This window comes from Schistocerca gregaria, chromosome 10 (genome assembly GCF_023897955.1).
Source record: "Schistocerca gregaria isolate iqSchGreg1 chromosome 10, iqSchGreg1.2, whole genome shotgun sequence".
In the NCBI taxonomy this organism is placed as follows: Eukaryota; Metazoa; Arthropoda; class Insecta; order Orthoptera; family Acrididae; genus Schistocerca; species Schistocerca gregaria.
In genome coordinates this window covers 130594432-130612592 of record NC_064929.1, presented here as the reverse complement: position 1 = coordinate 130612592, position 18161 = coordinate 130594432, and the positions used below count along the sequence as shown (strand labels likewise).

Sequence of the window (18161 nt, the reverse complement as noted above, 5' to 3'; positions counted from 1 at the left end):
AACGCGTATGGCAGTAAACAACCTGTACCGTACCGAACCGATGGGCAAAATGGCGGAAAGATACAGTATAGGGCTGTAGACTGACGGGAAAAAATCGCAACAACAAAAAATAATAATAATTAATGTAGTGTAATGAAATTTCGGCAATACATATGTCTCTCTAATAATCAACCGACTAAAATTATAAGATCACTGGCTAATAAAGCCCAAGATAAGCTGTTGCAAATGTGAAATTCTTGTACATTAACAACAGGTGAAACCGCAAGAATGTTGAATGCAAGTATCCAAATGTGCATATATTACGTTGTACAGGTGCCAGATGTCAGGCTTTGGTATGCAGTTTCAGGCCTGTCCCACTTGGTCTGTCAATACAGGGATGGTTAACGCTGTCAGTGGATGATGCTGCAGATGTCATCTGATGCTGTCCCGTATGTGCTCGATTGGAGACATATCTGGTGATCGAGCAGCACAAGCCAACATGTCGACAGTCTGCAGACCATGTTGGGCTACAACAGTGGAATGTGGACAAGCGTTATCGTCTTGGAAACCACCGAGCGTTATCCTCTTGGAAACCACCGAGCATTATCCTGTTGGAAACCACCCCCTCGAGTGCTGCTCTAGAATGCCAGCATAACAGGTCAAATCACCAGAGGTATAAATTTGCACTCAGGGTGCATGGGATAACCACGAGAGTGCTCCTGCTGTCATACAAAATCGCACCCTGACTGTAAGTCCTGGTGCTGGTCCAGTGCGTCTAGCATGCAGACATATTGGTTGCAGGCTCTCAACTCGCCTCCTCCCAATCAACACTTGACCATCACTGGCACCAAGGCAGTACCAGCTTTTACCAGAAAACACAAGAGACCTCCAACCTGCCCTCCAGTCATTGCTGAAGTCTCAAATGTTGGTGGTTTGGGGTCAATTGAATGCACGCTATGAGGCATCTGGCTCAAAGCTATCTTCGATTTGTAACAGTTCTTTGGGTCATTTTGGAGCCAGCTGCTGCTCAGATTTCTGCTGCAGATACAGTACGAATCGCCAAAGCCATAAACTGAACACGACAGTCTTCTCTCTTGGTAGTGCCACATGGCCATCCGGAGGCCATTCTTGGACCTTATGTTCTCATGAACATCACTACCAGCAGTCTTTAACAGTGGCTACATTGTTGCCAAGTCTTTTTGCAATATCGCACATGGAACATCTAACTTCTCCCACCCCTATTACAAACTCAGGTGGTGATAATTGCTTCTTTGTTGCCTTAAACTCACATGTCAATCTCAAAGATAACAAACGCTCACCACCGTTACAGCATGTATTCCTTGGAAACTTGATTTGCATCCTCATAGTGGCGCTGCTATCGCCGCTCTTATTCGCCCGGCGCGAAATTTGAATAGACGAGCCCCTCCCAGCTTTCGTTTATTTTGCACAACTCAGTGTTCCGATCTTTTTTCCTTTAGTGTATTTGGTGTTGTGTGGGCGCTGTTGCAGACACTATGAACCCAAGATGTTTACATGCGAACCGTGTGGGAACAGTTTGTCAGGAAATGATCCTTAGAATCATAGATTCATGGATTCGTTGGATCAATTATGTTTTCTTTCTGAATGTGAGGAGTATCTGACAAATAGCCACAATAAGCTTCATGAATATTTCCGGACGTGTAGACTTACACCTAATGTTTCTAACAAGGGGACCTTACAGACACGGAAATTCAATTTGGGGTGAGACTTGGTAGGTTAGTAGTACACCTCAAATGTGTCCGAACACTGGTTTCCGTCAGACCACCGAAGTTAAGCGTGTCGGGCTCGGCAAGCACAAGCCGTCCGGGTCTGCCGAGTGCTGTTCGCAAGCGGGGTATACTCGGCACTCTGGAGTCCAGTTGAGGGGCTACGCGATTGAGAAGTAGCGGCTCCGGTCACGACAACTGATAACGGCCAGCAGAGTGGTGTTCTGGCCACATGCCCCAATGTTTCTGTATCTGGTAACGACTATCGGTGGAGGATGACACTGCGGTCCGTCCCTACCATTGGGGTTTCGAGGCCTGTTTGGACGGACATTATGGATCTGTCGTGGGTGGTATTGGGAGAGTAGACTGGAGTAGATAACCGCCTCCTCTTCACTACTGGAGTTAGAAAAGGTTCTGATCAAAGAGTGGCATAACATTCCACTGGAGACTACACAATCATTATATGTCAGTATTCCAAGAAGAATGGCAACGGCCTTGCCATAGTGGATTCACCGGTTCCCATGAGATCACAGAAATTAAGTACAGTCGGGCGTGGTCGGCACTTGGGTGGGTGACCATCCAGGCCGCCATGCACAGTTTCCAATTTTTCGGGATGCCAATTGAGGAGCTACTGGACCGAATAGTAGCGGCTTTGGTCAAGAATACCATCATAACGACTCGGAGAGCGGTGTGCTGACCCCACGCCCCTCCTATCCGCATCCTCCACTGAGGATGACACGGCGGTCGGATGGTCCCGGTAGGCCACTCGTGGCGTGAAGACGCAGTGCTTTTTTATTCCAAGAAGAACTGCAACTGTATTACGGGCAAATGGGGGTCCAACTCCTTTATAAATAAACCATTCCCAAGTAAGTACAGGTGTTCACATTATTAACTCCTTTATAAATAAACCATTTCCAAGTAAGTACAGGTGTTCACATTATTAACTCCTTTATAAATAAACCATTCCCAAGTAAGTACAGGTGTTCACATTATTAACTCCTTTATAAATAAACCATTTCCAAGTAAGTACAGGTGTTCACATTATTAACTGCTTTATAAATAAACCATTCCGAAGTAAGTACAGGTGTTCACATTATTTTGCCTGTCTCCCATATATGCATGAATATTCTGCAAACCACACTTACGTGTCTGGCAGAGCGTTCATCGAACCATGTTCACAATAATTCTCTATTATTACAATCTCGGAAAAAACGAACACCTATATCTTTCCGTGTGAGCTCTGATATCCTTTATTCTATGATGATGATGGTTTCTCCCTATATAGGTCGGAGTCACAAAATATTTTCGCAGTCGGTAAAGAAAGTTCGTGACATTCACTCACCTATTTCGAAATAATAAAAAACGTGCTGCCCTTCTCTGAACTTCCTCGATGTACTCCGTCAGGCCTACATCTACATCTACATGACTACTCTGCAATTCACATTTAAGTGCTAGGCAGAGGGTTCATCGAACAACAATCATACTATGTCTCTACTATTCCACTCCCGAACAGCGCGCGGGAAAAACGAGCACCTAAACCTTTCTGTTCGAACTCTGATTTCTCTTATTTTATTTTGATGATCATTCCTACCTATGTAGGTTGGGCTCAACAAAATATTTTCGCATTCAGAAGAGAAAGTTGGTGACTGAAACTTCGTAAATAGATCTCACCGCGACGAAAAACGTCTTTGCTTTAATGACTTCCATCCCAACTCGCGTATCATATCTGCCACACTCTCTCCCCTATTACGTGATAATACAAAACGAGCTGCCCTTTTTTGCACCCTTTCGATGTCCTCCGTCAATCCCACCTGGTAAGGATCCCACACCGCGCAGCAATACTATAACAGAGGCCGAACGAGTGTAGTGTAAGCTGTCTCTTTCGTGGACTTGTTGCATCTTCTAAGTGTCCTGCCAATGAAACGCAACCTTTGGCTCGCCTTCCCCACAATATTATCTATGTGGTCCTTCCAACTGAAGTTGTTCGTAATTTTAACACCCAGGTACTTAGTTGAATTGACAGCCTTGAGAATTGTCTTATTTATCGAGTAATCGAATTCCAACGGATTTCTTTTGGAACTCATGTGGATCACCTCACACTTTTCGTTATTTAGCGTCAACTGCCACCTGACACACCATACAGCAATCTTTTCTAAATCGCTTTGCAACTGATACTGGTCTTCGGATGACTTTACTAGACGGTAAATTACAGCATCATCTGAGAATAACCTAAGAGAACTGCTCAGATTGTCACCCAGGTCATTTATATAGATCAGGAACAGCAGAGCTCCCAGGACGCTTCCCTGGGGAACACCTGATATTACTTCAGTTTTACTCGATGATTTGCCGTCTATTACTACGAACTGCGACCTTCCTGACAGGAAATCACGAATCCAGTAGCACAACTGAGACGATACCCCATAGCTCCGCAGCTTGATTAGAAGTCGCTTGTGAGGAACGGTGTAAAAAGCTTTCCGGAAATCTAGAAATACGGAATCAACTAGAGATCCCCTGTCGATAGCGGCCATTACTTCGTGCGAATAAAGAGCTAGCTGTGTTGCACAAGAGCGATGTTTTCCGAAGCCATGATGATTACTTGTCAATAGATCGTTCACTTCGAGGTGATTCATAATGTTTGAACACAGTATATGCTCCAAAACCCTACTGCAAACGGACGTCAATGATATAGGTCTGTAGTTCGATGGATTACTCCTACTACCCTTCTTAAAGACTGGTGCGACCTGCGCAATTTTCCAATCTATAGGTACAGATCTATCGGTGAGCGAGCGGTTGTATATGAGTGCTAAGTAGGGAGCTATTGTATCAGCGTAATCTGAAAGGAACCTAATCGGTAGACAATCTGGAGCTGAAGACTTGCCCGTATCAAGCGATTTGAGTTGCTTCGCAACCCCTAAGGTATCTACTTCTAAGAGTGTACTCCAAACGAGAGAAACGTAGTGTAGGCAGTCTCTTAAAGAGATCGGTTACACTATCTAAGTGTTCTGCCAATAAAACGCAGTCTTTGATCTGCATTAGCCACAACATTTTCTATGTGTTCTTTCTCATTTAGGTCTTTCGCATCTGTAATTCCTAGGTGTTTAGTTGAATTTACGGCCTTTAGAAGTAACTTATCATGTACACTACTGGCCATTAAAATTGCTACACAACGACGATGACATGCTACAGGCGCGAAATTTAAACGACAGGAACAAGATGCAGTGATATGCAAATGATTAGCTTTTCAGACATTCACACAAGATCGGCGCCGGTGGCGACACCTACAACGTGCTGACATGAGGAAAGTTTCCAACCGATTTCTCAGACACAAGCAGCAGTTGACCGGCGTTGCCTGGTGAATCGTTGAGGGTAATACGGAACGTTGTGCAGGATCCCAACGGCCTCGTATCACTAGCAGTCGAGATGACATGTATCTTATGTGCATGGCTGTAACGGATCGTGCAGCCACGTCTCGATCCCTGAGTCAATAGACGCGGACGTTTGCAAGACAACGACCATCTGCACGAACATTTCGACGACGTTTGCAGCAGCACAGATTATCACCTCGGAGACCAAGGCTTCGGTTAAACTTGATGCTGCATCAGAGACAGGAGCGCCTGCGATGGTGTACTCAGCGACGAACCTGGGTGCACGAATGGCAAAAGGTCATTTTTTCGGATGAATCCAGGTACTGTTTACAGCATCATGATGGCGACATCGTGGTGAACGCACATTGGAAGCGTGTATTCGTCATCGCCGTACTGGCGTATCACCTGGCGTGATGGTATGGGGTGCCATTCGTTATACGTCTCGGTCACCTCCTGTTCGCATTGACGGCACTTTGAAGAGTGGACCTTACATTTGAGATGTGTTACGACCCGCGGCTCTACCCTTCATTCGATCCCTGCGAAACCCTACATTTCAGCAGGATAATGCACGACCGCACGTTGCAGGTAGTGTACGGGCCTTTCTCGATACAGAAATGTTCGACAGCTGCGCTGGCCAGCACCTTCTCCATATCCCTCACCAATTGAGGGATCAACTGGCTCGTCACAATACGCCATTCACTACTCTTGATGAACTGTGGTATCGTGTTGAAGCTACATGGGCAGCTGTACCTGTACACGCCATCCAAGCTCTGTTTGCCTCAATGCCCAGGCGTATGGAGGCCGTTATTACGGCCAGAGGTGGTTGTTCTGGGTACTGATATCTTAGGATCTATGCACCCAAATTGCGTGAAAATGTAATGATATGTCAGTTCTAGTATAATATATTTGCCCAATGAATACGTGTTTATCATCTGCATTTCTTCTTGGTGTAGCAATTTTAATGGCCAGTAGCGTAACTGAAGTATAACTGATTTCTTTTAGCATCCATGTGGATGACCTCACACTTTTCATTATTTAGGGCTAATTGTAATTTTTGCACCACATAGGTATCTTTTTTAAATCGTTTTGTAATATTTTTTGATCTTCTGATGACTTTACTAGACGATAAACGACAGCGTCATCTGCAGACAAGCTAAGACGACTGCCTGCATGCAGTTTCGACTTGGCTCCACCCTGTTTTCATCTGTTTCCAAAACTTAAAGAACGCTTTCGAGGACTTCACTTTGACAGTGATGAAGCGCTTCAAGCGGAGGTGAAGTTGCGGCTCTGTCAACACAGTCAAATAACAAACTTGTCTCGTGTTGGGAAAAACGTCTTCGTTGCCAGGGTGACTATGGTGAGAAATAAATATGTTGACTTAAGAATAAAGATACAGAATATTAATAACGTTCCTTTTATTTAGAAACCTGCAGGAGTTTTCACATAAAAAATTCTGAGGCATTAACAGTGGGTGCACCCTCCTATATAAGAAATTCAGTGGACCCCTTACAATCCCTTATTAGCAGTCTGAACGTTTTCGTTGCCTTTCCCCGCTTTTTACGACAACATTAATAAATGCGGTATGCTGAGCATTATTTTTGTTTATTAGCAATGTAAGTAACGTAAAAATCATATTATTACGTAAAAATTTTAAGAACAGTTTTCAAGGAAAAACAGCGACCTTTATAATATTTCAGTACACACAGTCGTGATGGTATTCAAGTTCTTTAAAATAAAGAACTTAAATGCAAACATCCCCCAGGCTGTGGCTAAGCCATGTCTCCGCAGTATCCTTTCTTTCAGGAGTGCTAGTTCTGCAAGTTTCGCAGAAGAGCTTCTGTAAAGTTTGGAAGGTAGGAGACGGATACTGGCAGAAGTAAAGCTGTGAGTACCGGACGTGAGTCGTGCTTCGGTAGCTCAGTTGGTAGAGCACTTGCCCGGGAAAGGCAAAGGTCCCGAGTTCGAGTCTCGGTCGGGCACACAGTTTTAATATGCCAGGAATTTTCATATCAGCGCACACTCCGCTGCAGAGTGAAAATCTCATTCTGGAAACATCCCCCAGGCTGTGGCTAAGCCATGTCTCCGCAATATCCTTTCTTTCAGGAGTGCTAGTTCTGCAAGGTTCGCAGGAGAGCTTCTGTAAAGTTTGGAAGGTAGGAGACGGATACTGGCAGAAGTAAAGCTGTGAGTACCGGGCGTGAGTCGTGCTTCGGTAGCTCAGATGGTAGAGCACTTGCCCGCGAAAGGCAAAGGTCCCGAGTTCGAGTCTCGGTCGGGCACACAGTTTTAATCTGCCAGGAAGTTTCATATCAGCGCACACTCCGCTGCAGAGTGAAAATCTCATTCTGGAAACATCCCCCAGGCTGTGGCTAAGCCATGTCTCCGCAATATCCTTTCTTTCAGGAGTGCTAGTTCTGCAAGGTTCGCAGGAGAGCTTCTGTAAAGTTTGGAAGGTAGGAGACGGATACTGGCAGAAGTAAAGCTGTGAGTACCGGGCGTGAGTCGTGCTTCGGTAGCTCAGATGGTAGAGCACTTGCCCGCGAAAGGCAAAGGTCCCGAGTTCGAGTCTCGGTCGGGCACACAGTTTTAATCTGCCAGGAAGTTTCATATCAGCGCACACTCCGCTGCAGAGTGAAAATATCATTCTGGAAACATCCCCCAGGCTGTGGCTAAGCCATGTCTCCGCAATATCCTTTCTTTCAGGAGTGCTAGTTCTGCAAGGTTCGCAGGAGAGCTTCTGTAAAGTTTGGAAGGTAGGAGACGGATACTGGCAGAAGTAAAGCTGTGAGTACCGGGCGTGAGTCGTGCTTCGGTAGCTCAGATGGTAGAGCACTTGCCCGCGAAAGGCAAAGGTCCCGAGTTCGAGTCTCGGTCGGGCACACAGTTTTAATCTGCCAGGAAGTTTCATATCAGCGCACACTCCGCTGCAGAGTGAAAATCTCATTCTGGAAACATCCCCCAGGCTGTGGCTAAGCCATGTCTCCGCAATATCCTTTCTTTCAGGAGTGCTAGTTCTGCAAGGTTCGCAGGAGAGCTTCTGTAAAGTTTGGAAGGTAGGAGACGGATACTGGCAGAAGTAAAGCTGTGAGTACCGGGCGTGAGTCGTGCTTCGGTAGCTCAGATGGTAGAGCACTTGCCCGCGAAAGGCAAAGGTCCCGAGTTCGAGTCTCGGTCGGGCACACAGTTTTAATCTGCCAGGAAGTTTCATATCAGCGCACACTCCGCTGCAGAGTGAAAATCTCATTCTGGAAACATCCCCCAGGCTGTGGCTAAGCCATGTCTCCGCAATATCCTTTCTTTCAGGAGTGCTAGTTCTGCAAGGTTCGCAGGAGAGCTTCTGTAAAGTTTGGAAGGTAGGAGACGGATACTGGCAGAAGTAAAGCTGTGAGTACCGGGCGTGAGTCGTGCTTCGGTAGCTCAGATGGTAGAGCACTTGCCCGCGAAAGGCAAAGGTCCCGAGTTCGAGTCTCGGTCGGGCACACAGTTTTAATCTGCCAGGAAGTTTCATATCAGCGCACACTCCGCTGCAGAGTGAAAATCTCATTCTGGAAACATCCCCCAGGCTGTGGCTAAGCCATGTCTCCGCAATATCCTTTCTTTCAGGAGTGCTAGTTCTGCAAGGTTCGCAGGAGAGCTTCTGTAAAGTTTGGAAGGTAGGAGACGGATACTGGCAGAAGTAAAGCTGTGAGTACCGGGCGTGAGTCGTGCTTCGGTAGCTCAGATGGTAGAGCACTTGCCCGCGAAAGGCAAAGGTCCCGAGTTCGAGTCTCGGTCGGGCACACAGTTTTAATCTGCCAGGAAGTTTCATATCAGCGCACACTCCGCTGCAGAGTGAAAATCTCATTCTGGAAACATCCCCCAGGCTGTGGCTAAGCCATGTCTCCGCAATATCCTTTCTTTCAGGAGTGCTAGTTCTGCAAGGTTCGCAGGAGAGCTTCTGTAAAGTTTGGAAGGTAGGAGACGGATACTGGCAGAAGTAAAGCTGTGAGTACCGGGCGTGAGTCGTGCTTCGGTAGCTCAGATGGTAGAGCACTTGCCCGCGAAAGGCAAAGGTCCCGAGTTCGAATCTCGGTCGGGCACACAGTTTTAATCTGCCAGGAAGTTTCATATCAGCGCACACTCCGCTGCAGAGTGAAAATCTCATTCTGGAAACATCCCCCAGGCTGTGGCTAAGCCATGTCTCCGCAATATCCTTTCTTTCAGGAGTGCTAGTTCTGCAAGGTTCGCAGGAGAGCTTCTGTAAAGTTTGGAAGGTAGGAGACGGATACTGGCAGAAGTAAAGCTGTGAGTACCGGGCGTGAGTCGTGCTTCGGTAGCTCAGATGGTAGAGCACTTGCCCGCGAAAGGCAAAGGTCCCGAGTTCGAGTCTCGGTCGGGCACACAGTTTTAATCTGCCAGGAAGTTTCATATCAGCGCACACTCCGCTGCAGAGTGAAAATCTCATTCTGGAAACATCCCCCAGGCTGTGGCTAAGCCATGTCTCCGCAATATCCTTTCTTTCAGGAGTGCTAGTTCTGCAAGGTTCGCAGGAGAGCTTCTGTAAAGTTTGGAAGGTAGGAGACGGATACTGGCAGAAGTAAAGCTGTGAGTACCGGGCGTGAGTCGTGCTTCGGTAGCTCAGATGGTAGAGCACTTGCCCGCGAAAGGCAAAGGTCCCGAGTTCGAGTCTCGGTCGGGCACACAGTTTTAATCTGCCAGGAAGTTTCATATCAGCGCACACTCCGCTGCAGAGTGAAAATCTCATTCTGGAAACATCCCCCAGGCTGTGGCTAAGCCATGTCTCCGCAATATCCTTTCTTTCAGGAGTGCTAGTTCTGCAAGGTTCGCAGGAGAGCTTCTGTAAAGTTTGGAAGGTAGGAGACGGATACTGGCAGAAGTAAAGCTGTGAGTACCGGGCGTGAGTCGTGCTTCGGTAGCTCAGATGGTAGAGCACTTGCCCGCGAAAGGCAAAGGTCCCGAGTTCGAGTCTCGGTCGGGCACACAGTTTTAATCTGCCAGGAAGTTTCATATCAGCGCACACTCCGCTGCAGAGTGAAAATCTCATTCTGGAAACATCCCCCAGGCTGTGGCTAAGCCATGTCTCCGCAATATCCTTTCTTTCAGGAGTGCTAGTTCTGCAAGGTTCGCAGGAGAGCTTCTGTAAAGTTTGGAAGGTAGGAGACGGATACTGGCAGAAGTAAAGCTGTGAGTACCGGGCGTGAGTCGTGCTTCGGTAGCTCAGATGGTAGAGCACTTGCCCGCGAAAGGCAAAGGTCCCGAGTTCGAGTCTCGGTCGGGCACACAGTTTTAATCTGCCAGGAAGTTTCATATCAGCGCACACTCCGCTGCAGAGTGAAAATCTCATTCTGGAAACATCCCCCAGGCTGTGGCTAAGCCATGTCTCCGCAATATCCTTTCTTTCAGGAGTGCTAGTTCTGCAAGGTTCGCAGGAGAGCTTCTGTAAAGTTTGGAAGGTAGGAGACGGATACTGGCAGAAGTAAAGCTGTGAGTACCGGGCGTGAGTCGTGCTTCGGTAGCTCAGATGGTAGAGCACTTGCCCGCGAAAGGCAAAGGTCCCGAGTTCGAGTCTCGGTCGGGCACACAGTTTTAATCTGCCAGGAAGTTTCATATCAGCGCACACTCCGCTGCAGAGTGAAAATCTCATTCTGGAAACATCCCCCAGGCTGTGGCTAAGCCATGTCTCCGCAATATCCTTTCTTTCAGGAGTGCTAGTTCTGCAAGGTTCGCAGGAGAGCTTCTGTAAAGTTTGGAAGGTAGGAGACGGATACTGGCAGAAGTAAAGCTGTGAGTACCGGGCGTGAGTCGTGCTTCGGTAGCTCAGATGGTAGAGCACTTGCCCGCGAAAGGCAAAGGTCCCGAGTTCGAGTCTCGGTCGGGCACACAGTTTTAATCTGCCAGGAAGTTTCATATCAGCGCACACTCCGCTGCAGAGTGAAAATCTCATTCTGGAAACATCCCCCAGGCTGTGGCTAAGCCATGTCTCCGCAATATCCTTTCTTTCAGGAGTGCTAGTTCTGCAAGGTTCGCAGGAGAGCTTCTGTAAAGTTTGGAAGGTAGGAGACGGATACTGGCAGAAGTAAAGCTGTGAGTACCGGGCGTGAGTCGTGCTTCGGTAGCTCAGATGGTAGAGCACTTGCCCGCGAAAGGCAAAGGTCCCGAGTTCGAGTCTCGGTCGGGCACACAGTTTTAATCTGCCAGGAAGTTTCATATCAGCGCACACTCCGCTGCAGAGTGAAAATCTCATTCTGGAAACATCCCCCAGGCTGTGGCTAAGCCATGTCTCCGCAATATCCTTTCTTTCAGGAGTGCTAGTTCTGCAAGGTTCGCAGGAGAGCTTCTGTAAAGTTTGGAAGGTAGGAGACGGATACTGGCAGAAGTAAAGCTGTGAGTACCGGGCGTGAGTCGTGCTTCGGTAGCTCAGATGGTAGAGCACTTGCCCGCGAAAGGCAAAGGTCCCGAGTTCGAATCTCGGTCGGGCACACAGTTTTAATCTGCCAGGAAGTTTCATATCAGCGCACACTCCGCTGCAGAGTGAAAATCTCATTCTGGAAACATCCCCCAGGCTGTGGCTAAGCCATGTCTCCGCAATATCCTTTCTTTCAGGAGTGCTAGTTCTGCAAGGTTCGCAGGAGAGCTTCTGTAAAGTTTGGAAGGTAGGAGACGGATACTGGCAGAAGTAAAGCTGTGAGTACCGGGCGTGAGTCGTGCTTCGGTAGCTCAGATGGTAGAGCACTTGCCCGCGAAAGGCAAAGGTCCCGAGTTCGAGTCTCGGTCGGGCACACAGTTTTAATCTGCCAGGAAGTTTCATATCAGCGCACACTCCGCTGCAGAGTGAAAATCTCATTCTGGAAACATCCCCCAGGCTGTGGCTAAGCCATGTCTCCGCAATATCCTTTCTTTCAGGAGTGCTAGTTCTGCAAGGTTCGCAGGAGAGCTTCTGTAAAGTTTGGAAGGTAGGAGACGGATACTGGCAGAAGTAAAGCTGTGAGTACCGGGCGTGAGTCGTGCTTCGGTAGCTCAGATGGTAGAGCACTTGCCCGCGAAAGGCAAAGGTCCCGAGTTCGAGTCTCGGTCGGGCACACAGTTTTAATCTGCCAGGAAGTTTCATATCAGCGCACACTCCGCTGCAGAGTGAAAATCTCATTCTGGAAACATCCCCCAGGCTGTGGCTAAGCCATGTCTCCGCAATATCCTTTCTTTCAGGAGTGCTAGTTCTGCAAGGTTCGCAGGAGAGCTTCTGTAAAGTTTGGAAGGTAGGAGACGGATACTGGCAGAAGTAAAGCTGTGAGTACCGGGCGTGAGTCGTGCTTCGGTAGCTCAGATGGTAGAGCACTTGCCCGCGAAAGGCAAAGGTCCCGAGTTCGAGTCTCGGTCGGGCACACAGTTTTAATCTGCCAGGAAGTTTCATATCAGCGCACACTCCGCTGCAGAGTGAAAATCTCATTCTGGAAACATCCCCCAGGCTGTGGCTAAGCCATGTCTCCGCAATATCCTTTCTTTCAGGAGTGCTAGTTCTGCAAGGTTCGCAGGAGAGCTTCTGTAAAGTTTGGAAGGTAGGAGACGGATACTGGCAGAAGTAAAGCTGTGAGTACCGGGCGTGAGTCGTGCTTCGGTAGCTCAGATGGTAGAGCACTTGCCCGCGAAAGGCAAAGGTCCCGAGTTCGAGTCTCGGTCGGGCACACAGTTTTAATCTGCCAGGAAGTTTCATATCAGCGCACACTCCGCTGCAGAGTGAAAATCTCATTCTGGAAACATCCCCCAGGCTGTGGCTAAGCCATGTCTCCGCAATATCCTTTCTTTCAGGAGTGCTAGTTCTGCAAGGTTCGCAGGAGAGCTTCTGTAAAGTTTGGAAGGTAGGAGACGGATACTGGCAGAAGTAAAGCTGTGAGTACCGGGCGTGAGTCGTGCTTCGGTAGCTCAGATGGTAGAGCACTTGCCCGCGAAAGGCAAAGGTCCCGAGTTCGAGTCTCGGTCGGGCACACAGTTTTAATCTGCCAGGAAGTTTCATATCAGCGCACACTCCGCTGCAGAGTGAAAATCTCATTCTGGAAACATCCCCCAGGCTGTGGCTAAGCCATGTCTCCGCAATATCCTTTCTTTCAGGAGTGCTAGTTCTGCAAGGTTCGCAGGAGAGCTTCTGTAAAGTTTGGAAGGTAGGAGACGGATACTGGCAGAAGTAAAGCTGTGAGTACCGGGCGTGAGTCGTGCTTCGGTAGCTCAGATGGTAGAGCACTTGCCCGCGAAAGGCAAAGGTCCCGAGTTCGAGTCTCGGTCGGGCACACAGTTTTAATCTGCCAGGAAGTTTCATATCAGCGCACACTCCGCTGCAGAGTGAAAATCTCATTCTGGAAACATCCCCCAGGCTGTGGCTAAGCCATGTCTCCGCAATATCCTTTCTTTCAGGAGTGCTAGTTCTGCAAGGTTCGCAGGAGAGCTTCTGTAAAGTTTGGAAGGTAGGAGACGGATACTGGCAGAAGTAAAGCTGTGAGTACCGGGCGTGAGTCGTGCTTCGGTAGCTCAGATGGTAGAGCACTTGCCCGCGAAAGGCAAAGGTCCCGAGTTCGAGTCTCGGTCGGGCACACAGTTTTAATCTGCCAGGAAGTTTCATATCAGCGCACACTCCGCTGCAGAGTGAAAATCTCATTCTGGAAACATCCCCCAGGCTGTGGCTAAGCCATGTCTCCGCAATATCCTTTCTTTCAGGAGTGCTAGTTCTGCAAGGTTCGCAGGAGAGCTTCTGTAAAGTTTGGAAGGTAGGAGACGGATACTGGCAGAAGTAAAGCTGTGAGTACCGGGCGTGAGTCGTGCTTCGGTAGCTCAGATGGTAGAGCACTTGCCCGCGAAAGGCAAAGGTCCCGAGTTCGAGTCTCGGTCGGGCACACAGTTTTAATCTGCCAGGAAGTTTCATATCAGCGCACACTCCGCTGCAGAGTGAAAATCTCATTCTGGAAACATCCCCCAGGCTGTGGCTAAGCCATGTCTCCGCAATATCCTTTCTTTCAGGAGTGCTAGTTCTGCAAGGTTCGCAGGAGAGCTTCTGTAAAGTTTGGAAGGTAGGAGACGGATACTGGCAGAAGTAAAGCTGTGAGTACCGGGCGTGAGTCGTGCTTCGGTAGCTCAGATGGTAGAGCACTTGCCCGCGAAAGGCAAAGGTCCCGAGTTCGAGTCTCGGTCGGGCACACAGTTTTAATCTGCCAGGAAGTTTCATATCAGCGCACACTCCGCTGCAGAGTGAAAATCTCATTCTGGAAACATCCCCCAGGCTGTGGCTAAGCCATGTCTCCGCAATATCCTTTCTTTCAGGAGTGCTAGTTCTGCAAGGTTCGCAGGAGAGCTTCTGTAAAGTTTGGAAGGTAGGAGACGGATACTGGCAGAAGTAAAGCTGTGAGTACCGGGCGTGAGTCGTGCTTCGGTAGCTCAGATGGTAGAGCACTTGCCCGCGAAAGGCAAAGGTCCCGAGTTCGAGTCTCGGTCGGGCACACAGTTTTAATCTGCCAGGAAGTTTCATATCAGCGCACACTCCGCTGCAGAGTGAAAATCTCATTCTGGAAACATCCCCCAGGCTGTGGCTAAGCCATGTCTCCGCAATATCCTTTCTTTCAGGAGTGCTAGTTCTGCAAGGTTCGCAGGAGAGCTTCTGTAAAGTTTGGAAGGTAGGAGACGGATACTGGCAGAAGTAAAGCTGTGAGTACCGGGCGTGAGTCGTGCTTCGGTAGCTCAGATGGTAGAGCACTTGCCCGCGAAAGGCAAAGGTCCCGAGTTCGAGTCTCGGTCGGGCACACAGTTTTAATCTGCCAGGAAGTTTCATATCAGCGCACACTCCGCTGCAGAGTGAAAATCTCATTCTGGAAACATCCCCCAGGCTGTGGCTAAGCCATGTCTCCGCAATATCCTTTCTTTCAGGAGTGCTAGTTCTGCAAGGTTCGCAGGAGAGCTTCTGTAAAGTTTGGAAGGTAGGAGACGGATACTGGCAGAAGTAAAGCTGTGAGTACCGGGCGTGAGTCGTGCTTCGGTAGCTCAGATGGTAGAGCACTTGCCCGCGAAAGGCAAAGGTCCCGAGTTCGAGTCTCGGTCGGGCACACAGTTTTAATCTGCCAGGAAGTTTCATATCAGCGCACACTCCGCTGCAGAGTGAAAATCTCATTCTGGAAACATCCCCCAGGCTGTGGCTAAGCCATGTCTCCGCAATATCCTTTCTTTCAGGAGTGCTAGTTCTGCAAGGTTCGCAGGAGAGCTTCTGTAAAGTTTGGAAGGTAGGAGACGGATACTGGCAGAAGTAAAGCTGTGAGTACCGGGCGTGAGTCGTGCTTCGGTAGCTCAGATGGTAGAGCACTTGCCCGCGAAAGGCAAAGGTCCCGAGTTCGAGTCTCGGTCGGGCACACAGTTTTAATCTGCCAGGAAGTTTCATATCAGCGCACACTCCGCTGCAGAGTGAAAATCTCATTCTGGAAACATCCCCCAGGCTGTGGCTAAGCCATGTCTCCGCAATATCCTTTCTTTCAGGAGTGCTAGTTCTGCAAGGTTCGCAGGAGAGCTTCTGTAAAGTTTGGAAGGTAGGAGACGGATACTGGCAGAAGTAAAGCTGTGAGTACCGGGCGTGAGTCGTGCTTCGGTAGCTCAGATGGTAGAGCACTTGCCCGCGAAAGGCAAAGGTCCCGAGTTCGAGTCTCGGTCGGGCACACAGTTTTAATCTGCCAGGAAGTTTCATATCAGCGCACACTCCGCTGCAGAGTGAAAATCTCATTCTGGAAACATCCCCCAGGCTGTGGCTAAGCCATGTCTCCGCAATATCCTTTCTTTCAGGAGTGCTAGTTCTGCAAGGTTCGCAGGAGAGCTCCTGTAAAGTTTGGAAGGTAGGAGACGGATACTGGCAGAAGTAAAGCTGTGAGTACCGGGCGTGAGTCGTGCTTCGGTAGCTCAGATGGTAGAGCACTTGCCCGCGAAAGGCAAAGGTCCCGAGTTCGAGTCTCGGTCGGGCACACAGTTTTAATCTGCCAGGAAGTTTCATATCAGCGCACACTCCGCTGCAGAGTGAAAATCTCATTCTGGAAACATCCCCCAGGCTGTGGCTAAGCCATGTCTCCGCAATATCCTTTCTTTCAGGAGTGCTAGTTCTGCAAGGTTCGCAGGAGAGCTTCTGTAAAGTTTGGAAGGTAGGAGACGGATACTGGCAGAAGTAAAGCTGTGAGTACCGGGCGTGAGTCGTGCTTCGGCAGCTCAGATGGTAGAGCACTTGCCCGCGAAAGGCAAAGGTCCCGAGTTCGAGTCTCGGTCGGGCACACAGTTTTAATCTGCCAGGAAGTTTCATATCAGCGCACACTCCGCTGCAGAGTGAAAATCTCATTCTGGAAACATCCCCCAGGCTGTGGCTAAGCCATGTCTCCGCAATATCCTTTCTTTCAGGAGTGCTAGTTCTGCAAGGTTCGCAGGAGAGCTTCTGTAAAGTTTGGAAGGTAGGAGACGGATACTGGCAGAAGTAAAGCTGTGAGTACCGGGCGTGAGTCGTGCTTCGGTAGCTCAGATGGTAGAGCACTTGCCCGCGAAAGGCAAAGGTCCCGAGTTCGAGTCTCGGTCGGGCACACAGTTTTAATCTGCCAGGAAGTTTCATATCAGCGCACACTCCGCTGCAGAGTGAAAATCTCATTCTGGAAACATCCCCCAGGCTGTGGCTAAGCCATGTCTCCGCAATATCCTTTCTTTCAGGAGTGCTAGTTCTGCAAGGTTCGCAGGAGAGCTTCTGTAAAGTTTGGAAGGTAGGAGACGGATACTGGCAGAAGTAAAGCTGTGAGTACCGGGCGTGAGTCGTGCTTCGGTAGCTCAGATGGTAGAGCACTTGTCCGCGAAAGGCAAAGGTCCCGAGTTCGAGTCTCGGTCGGGCACACAGTTTTAATCTGCCAGGAAGTTTCATATCAGCGCACACTCCGCTGCAGAGTGAAAATCTCATTCTGGAAACATCCCCCAGGCTGTGGCTAAGCCATGTCTCCGCAATATCCTTTCTTTCAGGAGTGCTAGTTCTGCAAGGTTCGCAGGAGAGCTTCTGTAAAGTTTGGAAGGTAGGAGACGGATACTGGCAGAAGTAAAGCTGTGAGTACCGGGCGTGAGTCGTGCTTCGGTAGCTCAGATGGTAGAGCACTTGCCCGCGAAAGGCAAAGGTCCCGAGTTCGAGTCTCGGTCGGGCACACAGTTTTAATCTGCCAGGAAGTTTCATATCAGCGCACACTCCGCTGCAGAGTGAAAATCTCATTCTGGAAACATCCCCCAGGCTGTGGCTAAGCCATGTCTCCGCAATATCCTTTCTTTCAGGAGTGCTAGTTCTGCAAGGTTCGCAGGAGAGCTTCTGTAAAGTTTGGAAGGTAGGAGACGGATACTGGCAGAAGTAAAGCTGTGAGTACCGGGCGTGAGTCGTGCTTCGGTAGCTCAGATGGTAGAGCACTTGCCCGCGAAAGGCAAAGGTCCCGAGTTCGAGTCTCGGTCGGGCACACAGTTTTAATCTGCCAGGAAGTTTCATATCAGCGCACACTCCGCTGCAGAGTGAAAATCTCATTCTGGAAACATCCCCCAGGCTGTGGCTAAGCCATGTCTCCGCAATATCCTTTCTTTCAGGAGTGCTAGTTCTGCAAGGTTCGCAGGAGAGCTTCTGTAAAGTTTGGAAGGTAGGAGACGGATACTGGCAGAAGTAAAGCTGTGAGTACCGGGCGTGAGTCGTGCTTCGGTAGCTCAGATGGTAGAGCACTTGCCCGCGAAAGGCAAAGGTCCCGAGTTCGAGTCTCGGTCGGGCACACAGTTTTAATCTGCCAGGAAGTTTCATATCAGCGCACACTCCGCTGCAGAGTGAAAATCTCATTCTGGAAACATCCCCCAGGCTGTGGCTAAGCCATGTCTCCGCAATATACTTTCTTTCAGGAGTGCTAGTTCTGCAAGGTTCGCAGGAGAGCTTCTGTAAAGTTTGGAAGGTAGGAGACGGATACTGGCAGAAGTAAAGCTGTGAGTACCGGGCGTGAGTCGTGCTTCGGTAGCTCAGATGGTAGAGCACTTGCCCGCGAAAGGCAAAGGTCCCGAGTTCTTGTCTCGG

General features: G+C 49.1%; 1 protein-coding gene and 1 non-coding gene across 2 annotated transcripts in view; both read left to right on the top strand.

Moving 5' to 3' along the window:
- Positions 1-18161, top strand: part of LOC126293211 (proton-associated sugar transporter A-like) — a 476357-nt gene that overhangs the window by 325849 nt on the left and 132347 nt on the right. The gene's annotated exons all lie outside the window — the stretch shown is intronic.
- On the top strand, positions 6995-7069 carry Trnas-gga (transfer RNA serine (anticodon GGA)). The gene has a single exon. It is a non-coding gene; the product is annotated as a tRNA-Ser (tRNA).